Source organism: Cynocephalus volans, chromosome 11 (assembly GCF_027409185.1).
Source record: "Cynocephalus volans isolate mCynVol1 chromosome 11, mCynVol1.pri, whole genome shotgun sequence".
NCBI lineage: Eukaryota > Metazoa > Chordata > Mammalia > Dermoptera > Cynocephalidae > Cynocephalus > Cynocephalus volans.
Genome location: NC_084470.1, coordinates 18,085,185 through 18,100,621, shown reverse-complemented (window position 1 = coordinate 18,100,621; position 15,437 = coordinate 18,085,185).

The following is a 15,437-nucleotide window of genomic DNA, read 5'->3' as shown; positions in this document are numbered from 1 at the left end:
AGCTCTTCTCACCCACTTTCCATCTGTCGCTCACAGCAGTCCTGTTGTGGTGGCAGTGGTTAGTGTCTTCATTTGGAAGCTCTGGACAACGAGGCATAGGGGAGTTAGGGGCTGGCCCAGGCTCCGAGAAACAGGACCCACACTGAGCCTTTTGGTCTCCAGGACACCGTTTTCACCTCCACCAGCTGGCTTCACATTGACTGAGATATTTTTGAAAGACCCAGATCTGGGACAGTGACAAATACTGTCCTCCCCTCAAAATGAGTGTTTATTAGCTTAAGACTCTAATGCCCTCAGAGTCCTGGGTCATTCGTTTCTTTGTTCAACATATTCTATATGGCAATTAGTACTGCTGGGCACTGTTCTAAGCATCTGATGGATATTAACTCATTTAATCCTCGTATCAATCCGGTGAGGGAAACATCATGGCCGTCGATGTTTAGTGTGGTTATCTTTTGTTGCAGTGTCATAAAACTTAGTGGCTTAAAACATCCATTTATCATTATTGCACATGGTTCTGTGGTTTGACTGGGATCGGCTGAGCAGGGCCTCTCCTGCAGTCGCAGTCAGACGGAGGTGGGGCTGGAGTCATCTGAAGGCTTGAACAGGCTGGCATCAAGGCAGTCACAGTCCAGCCCAGATCCAGGGGCTGGAGAAGTGGATTGTAATTCTGAATGAGGGAGTGGCAGGCTCTTTCAGGGAGGGGAGGGATTCATGGCAGGCATCTTCAGAGATAAGCTACTACAAGGGATAATCCCCAATGAGAAAACCAAGGCACAGAGAAGTTAATACCTTACCCAAGGCCATACAGCTGCTATGTGGAAAAGCAGTTAATCCCAGGCAGCTGAGTTCCAGAGCCTGCTAGGAGAGGCAAAGGGGCCTGGAGCCCAGCAGCACGGCACAGCCTCTCGCAGCAAAGTCGTGGCAGGATAGAGCACAGCGCTATTCACAGTAGAGCCAGAGTCCTGTGGTTATCTATCAGGGATTTGGGAGAGAAAGAAATTCTGAAAATACAATAAATGGAAAGAAAGTTGAGGGACTGTCTAAACAAGGCTCTTTCTACGTTGGGGGTGAAAATACAGTCTCATGTGGCCCAAGACAAACAGACGACTTCATACTTCAGTTTGTCTCTATCCAACGGAGTGGAAATATAATTGTGTGTGTGTGTGTGTGTGTGTGTGTGTGTGTGTGTGTGTGTGTTGTTTTTCCTTATAAAATAACTAAAATCTGAAACTTTCAGTCAGCTACTCTAAAGGGTCAGATATGGAGGAACCTCAGGCCAGGGAGTTAGAGCCTAAGGTATAGACCAGCTTCAGAAAGGATCTTTAAGCTCCTTTAGTGGCCCCCTGCTGGATAATGTCCTAGCCCTGAAAGTCTGGGTCTTCAGTTACCTTATACACATCCTGGCCCCTCTAATGGAAGAACGAGGAAATGACATATCTACTTCAAAGAGGTTAGTCATTTCACATGAGCATGGGGCATTGCCAGAAAAAAGCTGACTCACCTCCAGAGTGGCTGGTTTCTCCCCTGACAAACTGAGAAGTGAACAGTAGCTTATGTCCTGTTCACTGCTAGCTTCTCGGTTTTTCTGGGCCAGAAGGCCAGGTCCCACGCATTGATTCAGACAAGCCCCGTCTTGCACATCCGTGTGAGTGCGGTCAGTGGGAAAGAGCAGCAGGCCTTTCCCAGGTCTTTCCAAATCAGAGCCCGTCGCTTCTGACGTTTCTCTTACTAAAGACCGAAGGTAAGAATCAGGCCCACTATTTTTGTCATCTCTCATCACCCTGAGACTCAGCCTCCTCTGCTGTTGCTCATGCTGAACATGACAACATTCCAGTCACTGGGAACTGCTCACCACTCAGTATCATCCTTAGACCCAGGCAAGAAGGCCCCGTCCTGGCCTTCCTCCAGAGGCGCCCCAGCCCACAGGGCAAAGAGTCTGCAGGGCTAACAGGCATGTGCCCACCCAGAGTCTGTGCTGTCCTCCTAGACCACACTCTGGGTACTCACGACCTGAGAATTCCCTGCCTACTTCCAGGGCCTGCTTGGGTGTCTTCCTGGCCAGTGTCACAGCCCTGGGATGGCCAAAGGGCAGCTATTTGCAGGGGTTGTGGACAGAGTTTGTGACGTAGTTTCAGTGTCCACATGTGTGTGGGCGAGGCCCCTAGCAGACTGGGATGGATGGAGCAGGGCTGGGGGGAGGAGGGATGGCAGGAGGTCTGGGCCCACTTCCCCTACTGTCCCATTCCAGTGCAGAACACCACAAACTGCGAATTCTAAATTCAGACCTGGTCTCCAGATTGTTATGAAGGTATATTTGTCAAAGGAGGAGACTAGAACATATTTAATTAAGAGCTTGTTAGCCTGATTTATAACTTCTAAATATTTAGACACATGATATATCGGGCCCCATCTGTACACTTGCTCCTAAGCCTGCAAATGCTATGGGGCAGGGTAGGACAGGGGGTGGCTGTCATCACGCTCCAAACTGCTGGCGTTTTATCACACTATGTCTGTGTACAAGCTCCCAGATATATTGAAATGGTCATTTCCACCCCCTCCCTAACCCTATCCACAGACAGCCATTTCTCAATGCCTAATTCAAAAGCCCTGACACAAGACTCTTCCTCAGGCCCCTCAGGCCTCTGCTTGCCTTTGCCTCCACCCCTGCCACAGCTCTCTGGGATAATCCATTTTCAGTTCTGCCTCTGTTATTGCAGCTTCCTGCGACCCACACAAGGCACTTGCCCCCTCAGGATTTCTGAGTCTACTCTAAGAAAAAATGTCGGTCTGTCCAAGTCTTCCCCACATCCTGCTCAGTATGGTCAATATCTAGGAGTTTTCCTGCTGAGTCCTTTTCTATTTTTATGGTGAAGGCACCTGACTTTCCTTTAGAAACCACTCCTCCTCCTCTTAGCCCCACTTTCAGACCAAATCTGAAGTCAGGATCAGCTGAGGCATGACTGGGTGGGTGGGAAGCACATGACCTAGTTTCTAGCACACTGTGTTTCTACCTCTCAACACCAGAATGAGGAAACTGAGTCAGGACCTTTTCAACTGCCAGAGATAGAAACACAATTGTTCATGATACAGGAAGGACATGGCCGGCTCTAAGCAAAGCTGAATCCCAGGGTTCACACAAATGATATATTTTCTCTCTTCAGAGAGAGTCATGATATTTCTAATAATAACCTACTCTAGACAGCAGCATCTGAATTCAAACCCAGGGCATCTAACATCATAGTTGACACTCATAATCTCTACTAAAATAGGTTATGCACCTCCTTTTAGGACACATTGAAGAAAAGTCAATCTAAATGACCACAAAACACTCTGCATTCAGCTAAGACTAACTGAGCCAGGCCTTGTGCAAGATGCTTTAATATTTATTCAGAAGAAGCTGGAAAGAAGGTATTGTTCTCACCATATAAAAGATGCAGAAACTAAAGGCCCAAGTTCAAAGACTCCAGCACTCTGCGTGATGAGAATCCATGTAGGAGATGAGAAGCCCAGTGTACCCAACCTCAAATATCAACTTGCTGGTGCACAGACTACACCGTCCACGTTTCACTTCTGCCCTCGCTCTGTGGGGCTCAAGGCGCACCGAGCCTCCTCTTCCCACACAACTTTTACAGACAAAACAAACACATTGGAACAGGGGACCCAAGTGGTATGGACATTTGTGAAGCTCTATCTCCTCCAGTTTCCAGGAACTCTTATAGTGCAGAGAAATGACCACTCTGTACTTAATAAAACTGGAGAGCAGGCTAATAATGCATTTGTGTGTACTTATGTATTATGTATGTATTTAAAGAGCTGATAAATGCACATAGAAAGAAATTTTTTTTCAAATTGTGCAAAAGGGTACATAGGAAAATAGGTTTCCCTCCCACTCTGCCCCCAGGTTTCTCCCTAAAAGCACACACTGTCACCACATCTTGAGTAGCCTTCCATAGATACCTCATGCATATATATGTAAGCATATATATGTGTGTGCATGTGTGTGTGTGTATAGATTCATATTTTTTTCTTTTTTTTTATATAAATGAGAACATACTACACATACCACTCAATACCTTATTTTGTTTATTTAACAATAGATCATGGAGAACCTTCCAGCTGGACACACAGATCTGTCATATTTCTTTAATGGTTGTATAGTATTCCATTATATGAATGTTTAACCAGTCTCCTAATGATAGACATTTAAGTTGTTTCTAATTTATGCTTTTGTGTATGCAATTCAGACAGATTTTTATAATAAAGATGGAAATGAATAGAAAAATAATTTTTGCTTAACTCTCATTTATCCAGAAAACCCAATTAACAGAGGCCCCAGTCTATTCCGAGGGTTTCAGGTAGTTTGGATGAACATGATTCAAATTCTGAGCTCCCAAACAAAACTTTCAGAATTCTTCAGCTCCATATTAAATGCAAATTAAACAGAAATCCATGTCATAGGGATCTTTTGTGGCTTAAACAAAACGGGGTGGAAGGGTATAAGACAGAACCTAAGGACGGGCAAAAGCTGGAGCCAGGAAGCAGAAACCTCCTCTTTCTCCACATCATCTCGTCTCTGGGTCTGTCCTGTGTCACCTTTCTTCAGTTCTCTCTGCACTGGCTCTCAGCCCCGTGGGCCTCTCCCTGCCTGTGGGTAGAAGAGCCAGCCAGCCCTGCAGGACTTCACAGGCACAGGAATCCGCTTCCCTCCCTCCCCACACCCACTAAAGGGATTGGTTCCCGCTGGGGCAGGACTTCAGTCCTGGGCCAATGAGCTCCAGCCAAAGGGACAGAGCCCTGGAGCACCAGATGACTGCAGAGGCCCGGCAAGCACCCTATCAGAGAAGGCAGAGTGGGCTGGGAGAGGCTCGCAAGTGCCACCACGTGGCCCCACAGGGACAAGAGCTGCTTAGTCAGTAACTGCACCAGCAGGACCTCCAAGGCCTGTCATGATGGCTTCAACTTTGCTGTCCAGATTTCTAGCCTGGAGTCTCCCATTAGAGACGTGCCCAGAGAGTTAATAAAAAGGTCTGACTTAGAGGTAAGCTAAGTCTTTGTCCAACAACAGCATCTCACGTTTATTTGGGGGTAAGATGCGGCGTGGCGATATGACGTGCGTGATTTGTGTATTTATAATGGATGCCCCAGCCCCTGCCTCACACACGGAAAAGTGAACTTATTTTGACAGTGTTTTCACCTCACTTTGTCAGATTGTAAACATGTTATTCTTAAGAAATTCCATGGACTTGTTCCGGTGCAACTGGTTTTTGAACGTGTTCTTTTCAAGAACATTTTTTTTAAAAAAAGGAACATTTACATCTGAAAAGTGAGGGATTTCGAGAAGCTGCGGTCAGAGCAAGCCTGTGGAGGCAGGGGTGAGGGTCTGTGCTTGAACTCCTGACTGCTGTGCCCCCAGCCCTAGCAAAAGTTTTAGCATGAAAGCCCACTTGGGCCTCCCCTCACTGAGCACCAGTCTTACAGCATCTCTCCCGGGAACTCTGAACCCCACAGACTTGGAGGGGACTGTGCAGATCAGAGAGGAGAGTCTGGCCAGCAGAGGTCACTCACGCACCAGCTGGGAGTCAGCCCCAGCCCAGGCCGGCCACCACATCCCAGCAAGATTGTGCCTGCCTCTCTGCCCCTCTCTCTTACCTTGCTCCCCGCTTAGCTAATTGAAGGACATAAATGTCATTGTTGCACTAACCAAGTGTGTGAGTGCCATCAGCAATTTTTCTCAGTAGTACCTACCCTTTGATATCCCAAACCTAAGGGTGTTTAGTTTAACACTAAGGTAATACTCAGAATAAGACAGACAATAACTTGAGATACGGAGCATCGGGTTCTGCTTCAGCCTTGGCTTGTATCTTACCAAGTGTAGCCCATTTCATAAACTAGTTACACTTGCTGCTTGCCTGGATTACTGGGAAGAGACTACCGCACACGTGCACGTGCACACACACACACAAGCACACACACACAAAGTGGCCTGAGATAACACACAAAGACCCCTATAGAGTAGTGACAGGTGCCATGGTATAGCATAGAGTGGTATAACCCAGCAAGACAGGTGAAAGAGAAGGGGCCTGTGGACCACCTGCATAGAATGAGGAGCATCTGTGAGCCACCTTCAGGCCAAGAGCCAGCCATGGACAATAGCTGTGTGCAATGGGCTGACTTGCCAGCACTCTCAAGTGGCCACCATCAGAACCAAGAGATGCAATCAGGAGTTGTTCACACATTAAAGGTGGAGAGGAAGAGACTGTATTTGTACGATGGGGGAGGGAGCAGTTGGGCACCTACAGACAACTAAATTGCCATATGACATCACCCACCTCAAATACTGACCACCAGCCTCAGGCCAGATGAGAATACCAACCACAGGAGCCGCTAGGATGGCCTGCCCCCACCTAGGCAGCCAGGTCACTGGGCAGTCAGTTAACTGCACCTCATAGCCACTGGGCAGCAGAAATTGTCTTCTTGTCTGGGAACAGCACTGAGGAAGAAGCACGTGTCTAAGGCTAAGCCAATGAACACATTGCATTTTTATGGTAACAATGGCTCAGCAATATGCATGTGACCCACTCAGCACCAATGATTCTCCCAGGAATGCAGTAAGAGAGAAGCGTGTTTCTCTCCCAAGTGGACTTGGAACTGAGGAGATAGAGCCCAGCGACACCACCTCCAAACTGCCAACACAAGGGAAAACCTGGAACTGGGTGGGGCCACCTTGAGGCCTGCGATTATGATGAACACAGTGGAAGAGCCTCAGGGTGGTAGGAAATTGAAATCTGATGACATTGTTTGAGCCCTGAATCCAGCCATACCTGAAGTTAATTCTCCTCCTGCATTTTCAGTGAGCCAGTGAACTCCCCTTTTGCTGATTAGAGCTTCACTCCTGTGCCTCCTGGGGTGGGAGAAATGAGGTAGGTATTCTGACATTTACTACCCTTAGGATTCCTTTTACTGAGGTTGATCAGACGTAAATCCAATTGGCCAAGGCTCAAAAGGCTCATTCTCAAAAGGCCATCCAGAGCTTGTTTCCTTCCAAATATCTGGGCCATTCTGAATCTTTGGGACCATTCCTGACCCAGCATAGGAGCTGACAACTTCGAGTATGAATCTGAACTCTAAGTTTGACATGGAGATAATAACACTCCTATCACATACTGTCTGCAGAAAACAACACACACCTAAAAGCATCTCGTTGAAATTGCAGCTTAAGATTTAGAAGAGAGTCTAGCAGGAGAGAGATGATAAATACAAATTAATTGAACCATTCCCATTATTACTAATTGTGTAAAGTATAATTAATATTCCTTTTATTCAAAGCACTGCCTTTATTCTTTTCTTTTAATGTATGGTAAAAAGTATTTAAGGTCATTTTTTCTTTTGTTCCTTTTTTGCTTTTTTTATTGAGGTAAAACATACCCACAGTAAAGTATGCAAATCTTGCATACAGCTTGATGGATTTTAACATATGTAAAACAAGTGACTTTACCTCTCTGGGTCTGTGTCATCATTTGTCAAGTGAATGTTAGGCCATGTTTCTTTTTTTTTTTTTTTAAGTTTATTTATTTAGATTATTACTTTTTTTACATTCTAAGATGTTGCAGAGTAGTTGGGGGAGGGGGAAGGAAATAGAATGGGAGAAAGAGGAAGGAGGGGGGCATGGTTGAGGCCTGTGGCACCTCCCTCATTCCAGCAGGGGAGACCAGGGGGCTTCTAGTGGTGGTTCAGTCATTGCTGGGCTGGGTGGAGATGTCAGGGGAGTGTGGCTGAAGCCCTCGGCACCCCCACCACCCCAGCTTGGGAGCCCAGGGCATTTCCTGTGGCAGCTCTGTGGTCAGTGGTCATTGCTGGGCTGGTTGTGGGTGTGAGGGGTAGGGGCATGTCCAAGGCCCTTAAGCCGTGTTTCTTAAATCTCCTCTTAGAAATTTTCTTCCAAGCCAGTGACGCCCATTCTGCATGTTTTGATGCACTAGCTCCTATATATCACAACTGCAGTGTGTCTTTCACCCCACACCTAAAGCAGTGGAGTGCAGCATCTTTCTTGAAGCCATAACAAATCCAGAGTTTTTACAAATTGGTTGCTGGAGCGTCTGTTTTATGCCTGGTAATGTTCAACCATCTGGGAAAGAAGTATCTGTGTCAATTAAGATGTTTTGTCTGCAATCCACCAAAAAAACAACTGAACAAGGGGTCCCAAAGTAGGCAGTTCTGAAGCTCAGTTGTGTCCACAAGGATTCGGGCTTTCGTGTACACCCGTAGGCCCTGTCTTAGTACCTGTTCTCACACTCAGAAGATGGCCAAAGCCAGTCCAAGCATCAGGCCCTCACACAGTCCGTAGAGCAAGGAGAAAGGGCAGCATGGCAAGACTCTCTACCTTCTGCAAAGGCCCTCAGCAGCCCACAACAGACAAATCCCTGGCAAGAAGGGAAGGGATGACCCCACAAGGGTCCCCTCGAGACTGAGCCTGTGCTCACTGAATAGCTGTACAAGACCGGGGCTCCGTGAGCTTGGCTGAAGAGGACATAAGTTACGAGTGAGCAGCTACCATGCTCACCGTAGCATGGCCGCCATGGCGGTCCTTGGCAATCTTCCAAGCCAATCCAAATCCAACTGAATAAATTATTTCTAACTTTTAATAATCCATTTCCACAGTAAAATTGGGTTACAGCCATTGACCAGGCAACCAAGGACTCTGTGTAAAAAGCTCTGGTAGCTTCTGGAGGCCCTTGGTGACAATGAGGGCCTTCTTGCTCTGTTTACCACAGATTCTCTCCAGCAAGTGCAGAGACTGGATTAGTGTGCCTGGCCTCTTCCTGGGTAAAGGTCACAGCTCCAGGAGAAAGCGGCTCATTGTGCGGCCTTGGAGAACAGTCATCATTTGTTCCTTCTCGATGAAACTCAGCAGTCTGGGAACGGAACTGAGTGCCCTTCAACTTCTCTTGCTAGCTCCACCTCGAAAGCACACCCACGTGAGCCTAGATAAATTGCACTGGGAGGAGGAGTGTGGGGTGGGCCATGACCCTTGAAGGGTCAGAGGTGAGGATAAGGGGTTATTTCCCAGGAAATACCAAAAATATCACCTAAGAGGCTCATGTACTAACAATCAGCCTTTTATTTCCACCCTTTCTCTTCAGTTACAGAGGCAGGACCAAGACTACCCTGGATGCAGGAAGAGAGAATGTGTGTTAGCTCGAGAGCAGGGTCTGTGTATGTGTATGGGCGGGAGGGCAGCGGGCAGGGCCAGTGAGTCAGAGAGTGAGTTGTACCTGCTGAAGTTAACCCACCCCCAGGGATCATCTTGGGTCCGCAGGGTGCTACTCTTTTCCCTCCCTTCCACGGTTGGGAGGAACCCCTGGGACCAACTGGGTGCATAACAGGTGTGTACTGGGTCATTATCATTGTCAAGAACTCTCCTGGCCTCTTTCCTCCTTCTTCCCTGTTCTGCTTCTCCTCCCGTCCTTTCTCCTTGTCTCCGCACACGACTGCAGAGTGGTTAGCAGTTAGGAGCCCATTTTCCCCCAGACCAGGGTGCGTGTCCCACTAGAGGCACCTGGGATAATTTCAGGGGCACACAGACATTTTATAGTTTAATAGATATGCATTTATTTTCCTTTTCATTACAAAAAAGCTGCAAGTTGTGTGGTGGCCATAAGAATTGTGTTGGTCCTTGAGCTCTTCCTCCAGGGGAAGAATGTTGAACTCCCCTAGAGGCTGGAGGAAAACAAGACCCAGGGGGAGGGGACTTGACTGGCATCACAGAGCACAGAAGCAGCGATTTATGATTAAACACCATGTCTCTGGGCTCCTAATTCAATGCTTTTCTCTCTATGCCATACTTCTGTTAAAAATACCTGTCTCATCTTGTATGCTTTCTATTCTTACTTTAACAAAATTTTTCATGTAAATGACTCAATAGAAATGGCTGCTTTCCAGAGAACAATACAGGGAACAGGTAATTTCTGGATTCTAACCCAATTTCTAATGCCACTTTCACGTACGGCTTTTGACAGATCTGTGTCTATTTCCTCATCAAGCAATTACAGGGCATTACTGATGTTTCAACGAGTTTTTAGTTAAGGACTTTAAAGGTAATGAGCCTGTATGGCCTGGCTTTAAAGAAAGTTTAATTGAAATTAAATTCTAATATCACAAATGGAAAGCTACGTCATATACAAGATTACACAGCTCCTCTTTCTGTGCCAATCTTTTTTCTGAATTCCTGCATTTCTCATTGTAGACTCAATGTAACTGAGACCTCTAGTGTTCAGTCCTAAGAAAAACAAATTTCCACTGATTCTGGGCTTAAAGAATTCTCCAAATCCTTCATGGCGCCTCTTAGTAAAATTATGGATTCTTCCCTGCACCCCCAATGCTGTGAAACCTCTTCATGGTTCTTACTGGGTTTAACCCCTTCCCAGGTGAAAAATGTTTTTATATCACAGAAGCTCATGAAATGTTTCCCACCTTTACTGGTCTTGTTATTATAAGAATGTTGTGATTCACATGGATAAAACCCATTGCCTCAGCCCTGTCTCACCCTCCTCCAACTTTTAAATCAATTGCCCTTGATAGAAACTGTCTCTCTTCTTCAGTGGGGTTGAGTCTAGGGTCACACCTTGTTTTCTGGATTTCTAGTCATGAAGAATGTACATACAAACTCAAGGTATTTAAGTTATTTTATCTGTATATAAATAACATTCATTTCTATCACATAGTGAACAATGTTTTCATATCAGGTGTAGTGGATTGAATTATGTCCCCCCAAAACTCACTGTAGCTTGAATTGTGTCCCCCAAGTTTTATGTATTAGAAACTTAGCCCCCACTGTGACTGTTAAGAGGTTGGGAAATCCTATTATGGTAACAGAAAGGTGGAGCCTTGAAGAGGTGATTGGATTGTAGGACCGTGCAGTAGTGAATGGATTAAAAATGGTGGTCAGGGGTGTGGTTCTGGGGGCTTAAAAAGAAGAGGAGAGTCTGTCTCTCTCTGTTCTCTCTGCTTGCACCATCTTGCAGTGTGAGGCCTCTGGGTCATTGTCACCACCACCAGATGGAGCTTGGACTTCCCAGCCTCAGAAACTGTAAGCAATAAATTTCATTTTCTTTGTAAAATACCCAGTTCCATGTATTTTGTTATAAGCACCAAAAATGAACTAATACATCAGGGTAACTTTTAAAAGTGAATTATATCTTAAATATGACACCAGAAGCACAAGCCACAAAAGACCAAATAGATAAACTGGACATTATCAAAATTTTAAACTTTTGTGCTTCAAAGGAAACCATCAAGAAAATGAAGACAACCACAGAATGGTAGAAAACATTTGAAAATCGTAAGTCATGTGTCTGATAAAAGATGTATCTAGAATATATAAAGTACTATTACAACTCAATATTAAAAGGCAAATAACCCAATTTTAAAATGGGCCAAGGAAATAGACATTTTTCCCAAAAAAGGTATACAAATAGCTAACAATCACGTGATGGTCAACGTAACACGCACAAGGTGCTCCCCACCACTGTCTGTCAGGGAGTGCGAAGCAAAACCACAGTGATTCCACCTCACACCAACTCGAGTGGCCATAACTTTTTTTTAAAAAGATAGATAATAATAAGTGTTGGGGAGGACATAGAAAAACCGGAACCCCTGTGCATTGTTGGTGGGAATGTAAAATGGCACAGCTGTATTGGAAACAGTTTGACAGTTCCTTGAAAGATTAAACAGATTAGCACATGACCCAGCAATTCCACTCCTAGACAAATTCCACCTGAGACAAATGAGCGCGTATGTCTACACACAAACTCAAAGACAAGAGTTCATAGCAGCATTATTCATAACAGCCGAACAGTGTAAACAACCCAAATGTCCATCAACTGGTGAAAAGATAAATAAAATGTGGAATATCCATGCCACAGAATATCATGCAACCATAAGAACAGGCAAATCTATAGAGGCAAAAAGAAGATTATTCGTCACTTAGGGCTGAGAGGGGGTGGTAGGGGGAGGATGAATGACTTGGGGGAAATGGAGAGTGACTTTTAACGGGTATGGATTTCTTTTGGGGGTGAACTCTTTTTAATTTTTACTTATTTATAAATATGATTTTTTTTTTTTACACTCTAAGATGTTGCAGAGCACTTGGTGGGAAGGGGGATGGGGAAGGGGGAAGGAAGTAGGGTGAGAGGAGGAGGAAGGAGGATAGTACGGTTGAGGCCTGTGGCATCCCCCTCATTCCTGCAGGGGAGACCAGGGGGCTAACAGCAGTGGTGTGGTCATTGCCGGGCTGGGTGCAGGTGTCAGGGGTATGTGGCTGAAGCCCTTGCCCCCCACCACCCCAGCTCGGGAGCCCAGGGCATTTCTTGTAGTGGCTCAGTGGTCGTCACTGGGCTGGTTGCAGGTGTCAGGGGACATGGCTGAGGCCCCCAGCCCTCCCTGCTCCCTGGCTTGGTAGCCCAGGGACTTCTGGTCCTTCTAGATTTTACAGGTGTTATTTTTGATGTGTGTGAGAACTTTACTAGTTAATATCAAACTTTGTCTCTGATCTGTGGGTATTTTATTTTTTTCTTTCAGTTCTGTGTTGGATTATTCTCTGTTCCCACCACTTAAACTCTGTACTGGAACTAATTTGTTGTCCTTTGTTCACTTCTACAATGGTGGAACTCCCTGTGGGAACCAGCACTTGAGTCCTGTGGTTGAGCTAAATTGCTGCTTTGCTGCTGATTCACTGGAGAAGGCTTTTTGTGAAGCTCAGGTTTTAATAGTTGACCTTGTATGTACACCTGGGTCTCATGAGATCCGGTACACCTGGGTTGTGTGGCAACTCTGCTCTGGGCCTGAGTCTTTTCAGCAAACTGCACCCCCTGCACATCTGTGTTCCTGACCAGTCTCCTCTGAGTGGTCCTACACTGATTGGGTGGCAGATCAGCTGTCCTTGTTGTGCCCCAGTGTTCCCCCAGTGAGCCTGTCTCCCCCACCTCCTGTGCTGCAAACCCTTCCTATGGGATGGGCCGTGTGCCAGTCTCTTGTGATGACTCACTGGCCTCTGAGTGGTTCCTTTTTTCAGTTGTTGTGGCTCCTTGCTCCTGTGTGGGTCCATGGTAACCCTGTTAGTGGTCTAGCTGGCCTGGGAGCCGCCAAGTCCCCCTTCTCCCCTGCTACCTCCAAGCAACTCTATCTAAAGGGCACAGCTGCAGCTTTTGCCGGCTCCTGCTCCCTGAGCTCAGCAGCTCCAGCCTGGAAGCGGCTGGGGCTTGAAATGGTGGGAGCAGTCCTTTCTTTCTCTCATCGTGGCTTTTCCTGCCTTCATGCACTCCATAGGTCTCTCCTCCTCTTCCTCTGAGCTATAGCAGCCCCAGGGGTTGAAGAAAATCTTATAAAATTGAGGTGACGGTTGTACAACTCTGTGAATATACTAAAAACCATTGAATTGTACACTTTAAATGTGTGAATTTTATGGTATATGAAATACATCTACATAAAACTGTTATTATTTAGTGAATTACAAGTAGTACCATATTTTAGACCATCAGCAAATTGATAGGAGTGCACAGTAATTCGTGCACTAAACTTCTTCGTCACTGTCCATTCTGCCTGCCTTGGGAAGGCTGAGGCACCCCACCTGAATGTTGCCACAGAGGAATTTGTGGGGAATTACTGCTGAAGTTAATCCTAGGCCAAGGACCCTGCACGTGAAAACAGGCCTCTTCTATTCTAAAAAGAAGCAGCCAGGTTCTCTGTTGGGGGATGGTGGGAAGGACCTCAGAAATAAATCAACCAATCAAATTATGTGGAGAGAGAACATAGGGAAGGAAGATAGCTATAAACTCAGGCCATGTTAACTTGTCTGAGCCCATTTTCTGCCTCTGTAAAAGAGAATGAAGACCTTGAACACACATTTTACAGCAGGTTGCCACAAGGCTGTTGTGAAGATCAAAAGAGACCACGTGTCCTCCAATAGGGTGACCAATTGTCCCAGTTTGCCAAGGTCCTGGGGATGCAGGACTTTCAGTTTTAATACAGAAACAATCCCAAGAAAACCTGAATGAGTTGGTAGTCTTACTACCGATTGAGTTTTTAACATCCAACATAGTCTTTGGAGCATGCACAGAAATACACACAGTAACATGTGTCTGAATCAATATTCAGTTCACTTAAGTTCAAGTTAAAATGTTTAAGTTTTTAAAACCAGTCTACAAATATGGTTATTTTATTCATAAGTATATATGTTCTAACATATATATAAAATTATGTTGTATTTAAAAAATAATCATTTTCTCCCACCTTTGAGCTAATGTTCCATTAACTTGTAAATTTAAAAGATTATATTCCTCTAAACAAATAACTCTTTACACAAACTGATTTAACTAAATTCCCTTAAACATTTCAAGCAATATTTACAGATGTAACAGTGTATCCTCTCCAGCATTTCAGCTGCCTCACAGAACAGAGTTACAGATTTAACTAACAAAATCTACTAAATTCATCAGGAAGAATAAATATATTAAATACAGCTTACAGATGTAGTAGTTGAGTTCTCTTAACCTTCAAACTCTGTTTACAAACTTAAGTTATCTTAATAGTTTCTAACTAAAATCTCCTTATTTTTCCAAAAACAGATTACTAAGATGAATATAAAACTTACATTTAATTCCAGTTTTTAATAGTATGGGTTGATTTATTTTATCTTGCCTAAACTTTTTTCTTGATCTTCCCAGGGCTGCAAAGGCAGTCATCCAAACCAGAGCTGCTCTCTGGATCCGTGGAATGTGGACCCAGGACCCAAGATGCCCTTCACTGAGATGCCTACCTGGTGCCTGTTAAAATGCTGAGTCCCATTTCAGTAGGGCTCTCTCTAAGCCCATGACTCTTGTTTCAAATTCATGTGTCCCCTTTCTTAATTTCTGCCTTAACATTTTATATAACATTTAACTTTCTGATTTGAATTAAAGAGATTCTACTCCCCGCCCCCATTTACACTGAAGAGATTTCCCCCACTTTGCACCTGCCTTAGCCGTGTTATGTTCAAATATTCTGAAACTCCTTGATAGATAAGACGAAAGGAGATACCCTTTCAAACGTTTAAGGCACCTGGCAAATATAAGGATATATACACTTACAAATGTTGCTGCCATTATTATTTGGTCAACATGTATTAGCCCCTTCACATCAACTCTCATGAAATACTTGTTGAATAGGATTCAAAGGGGTAAATGACAATTCTAATAGTTACATTTTGGGAAGTGGCACAGTAATTCTAATAGTTCAACTGGAAGAAAAAGCAAGAATAGGAAAGAAAAATCTGAAGGAAGTAGTAATGAGAACAGTTTGGATACTGAAAGCTATTAAATAGTTACTGTGGTTAAAAATGTGTGATATTGGCACCATAATGGACAGGCTGCTTAAGGGAAGAAAAACAAAAGCAATAAAAT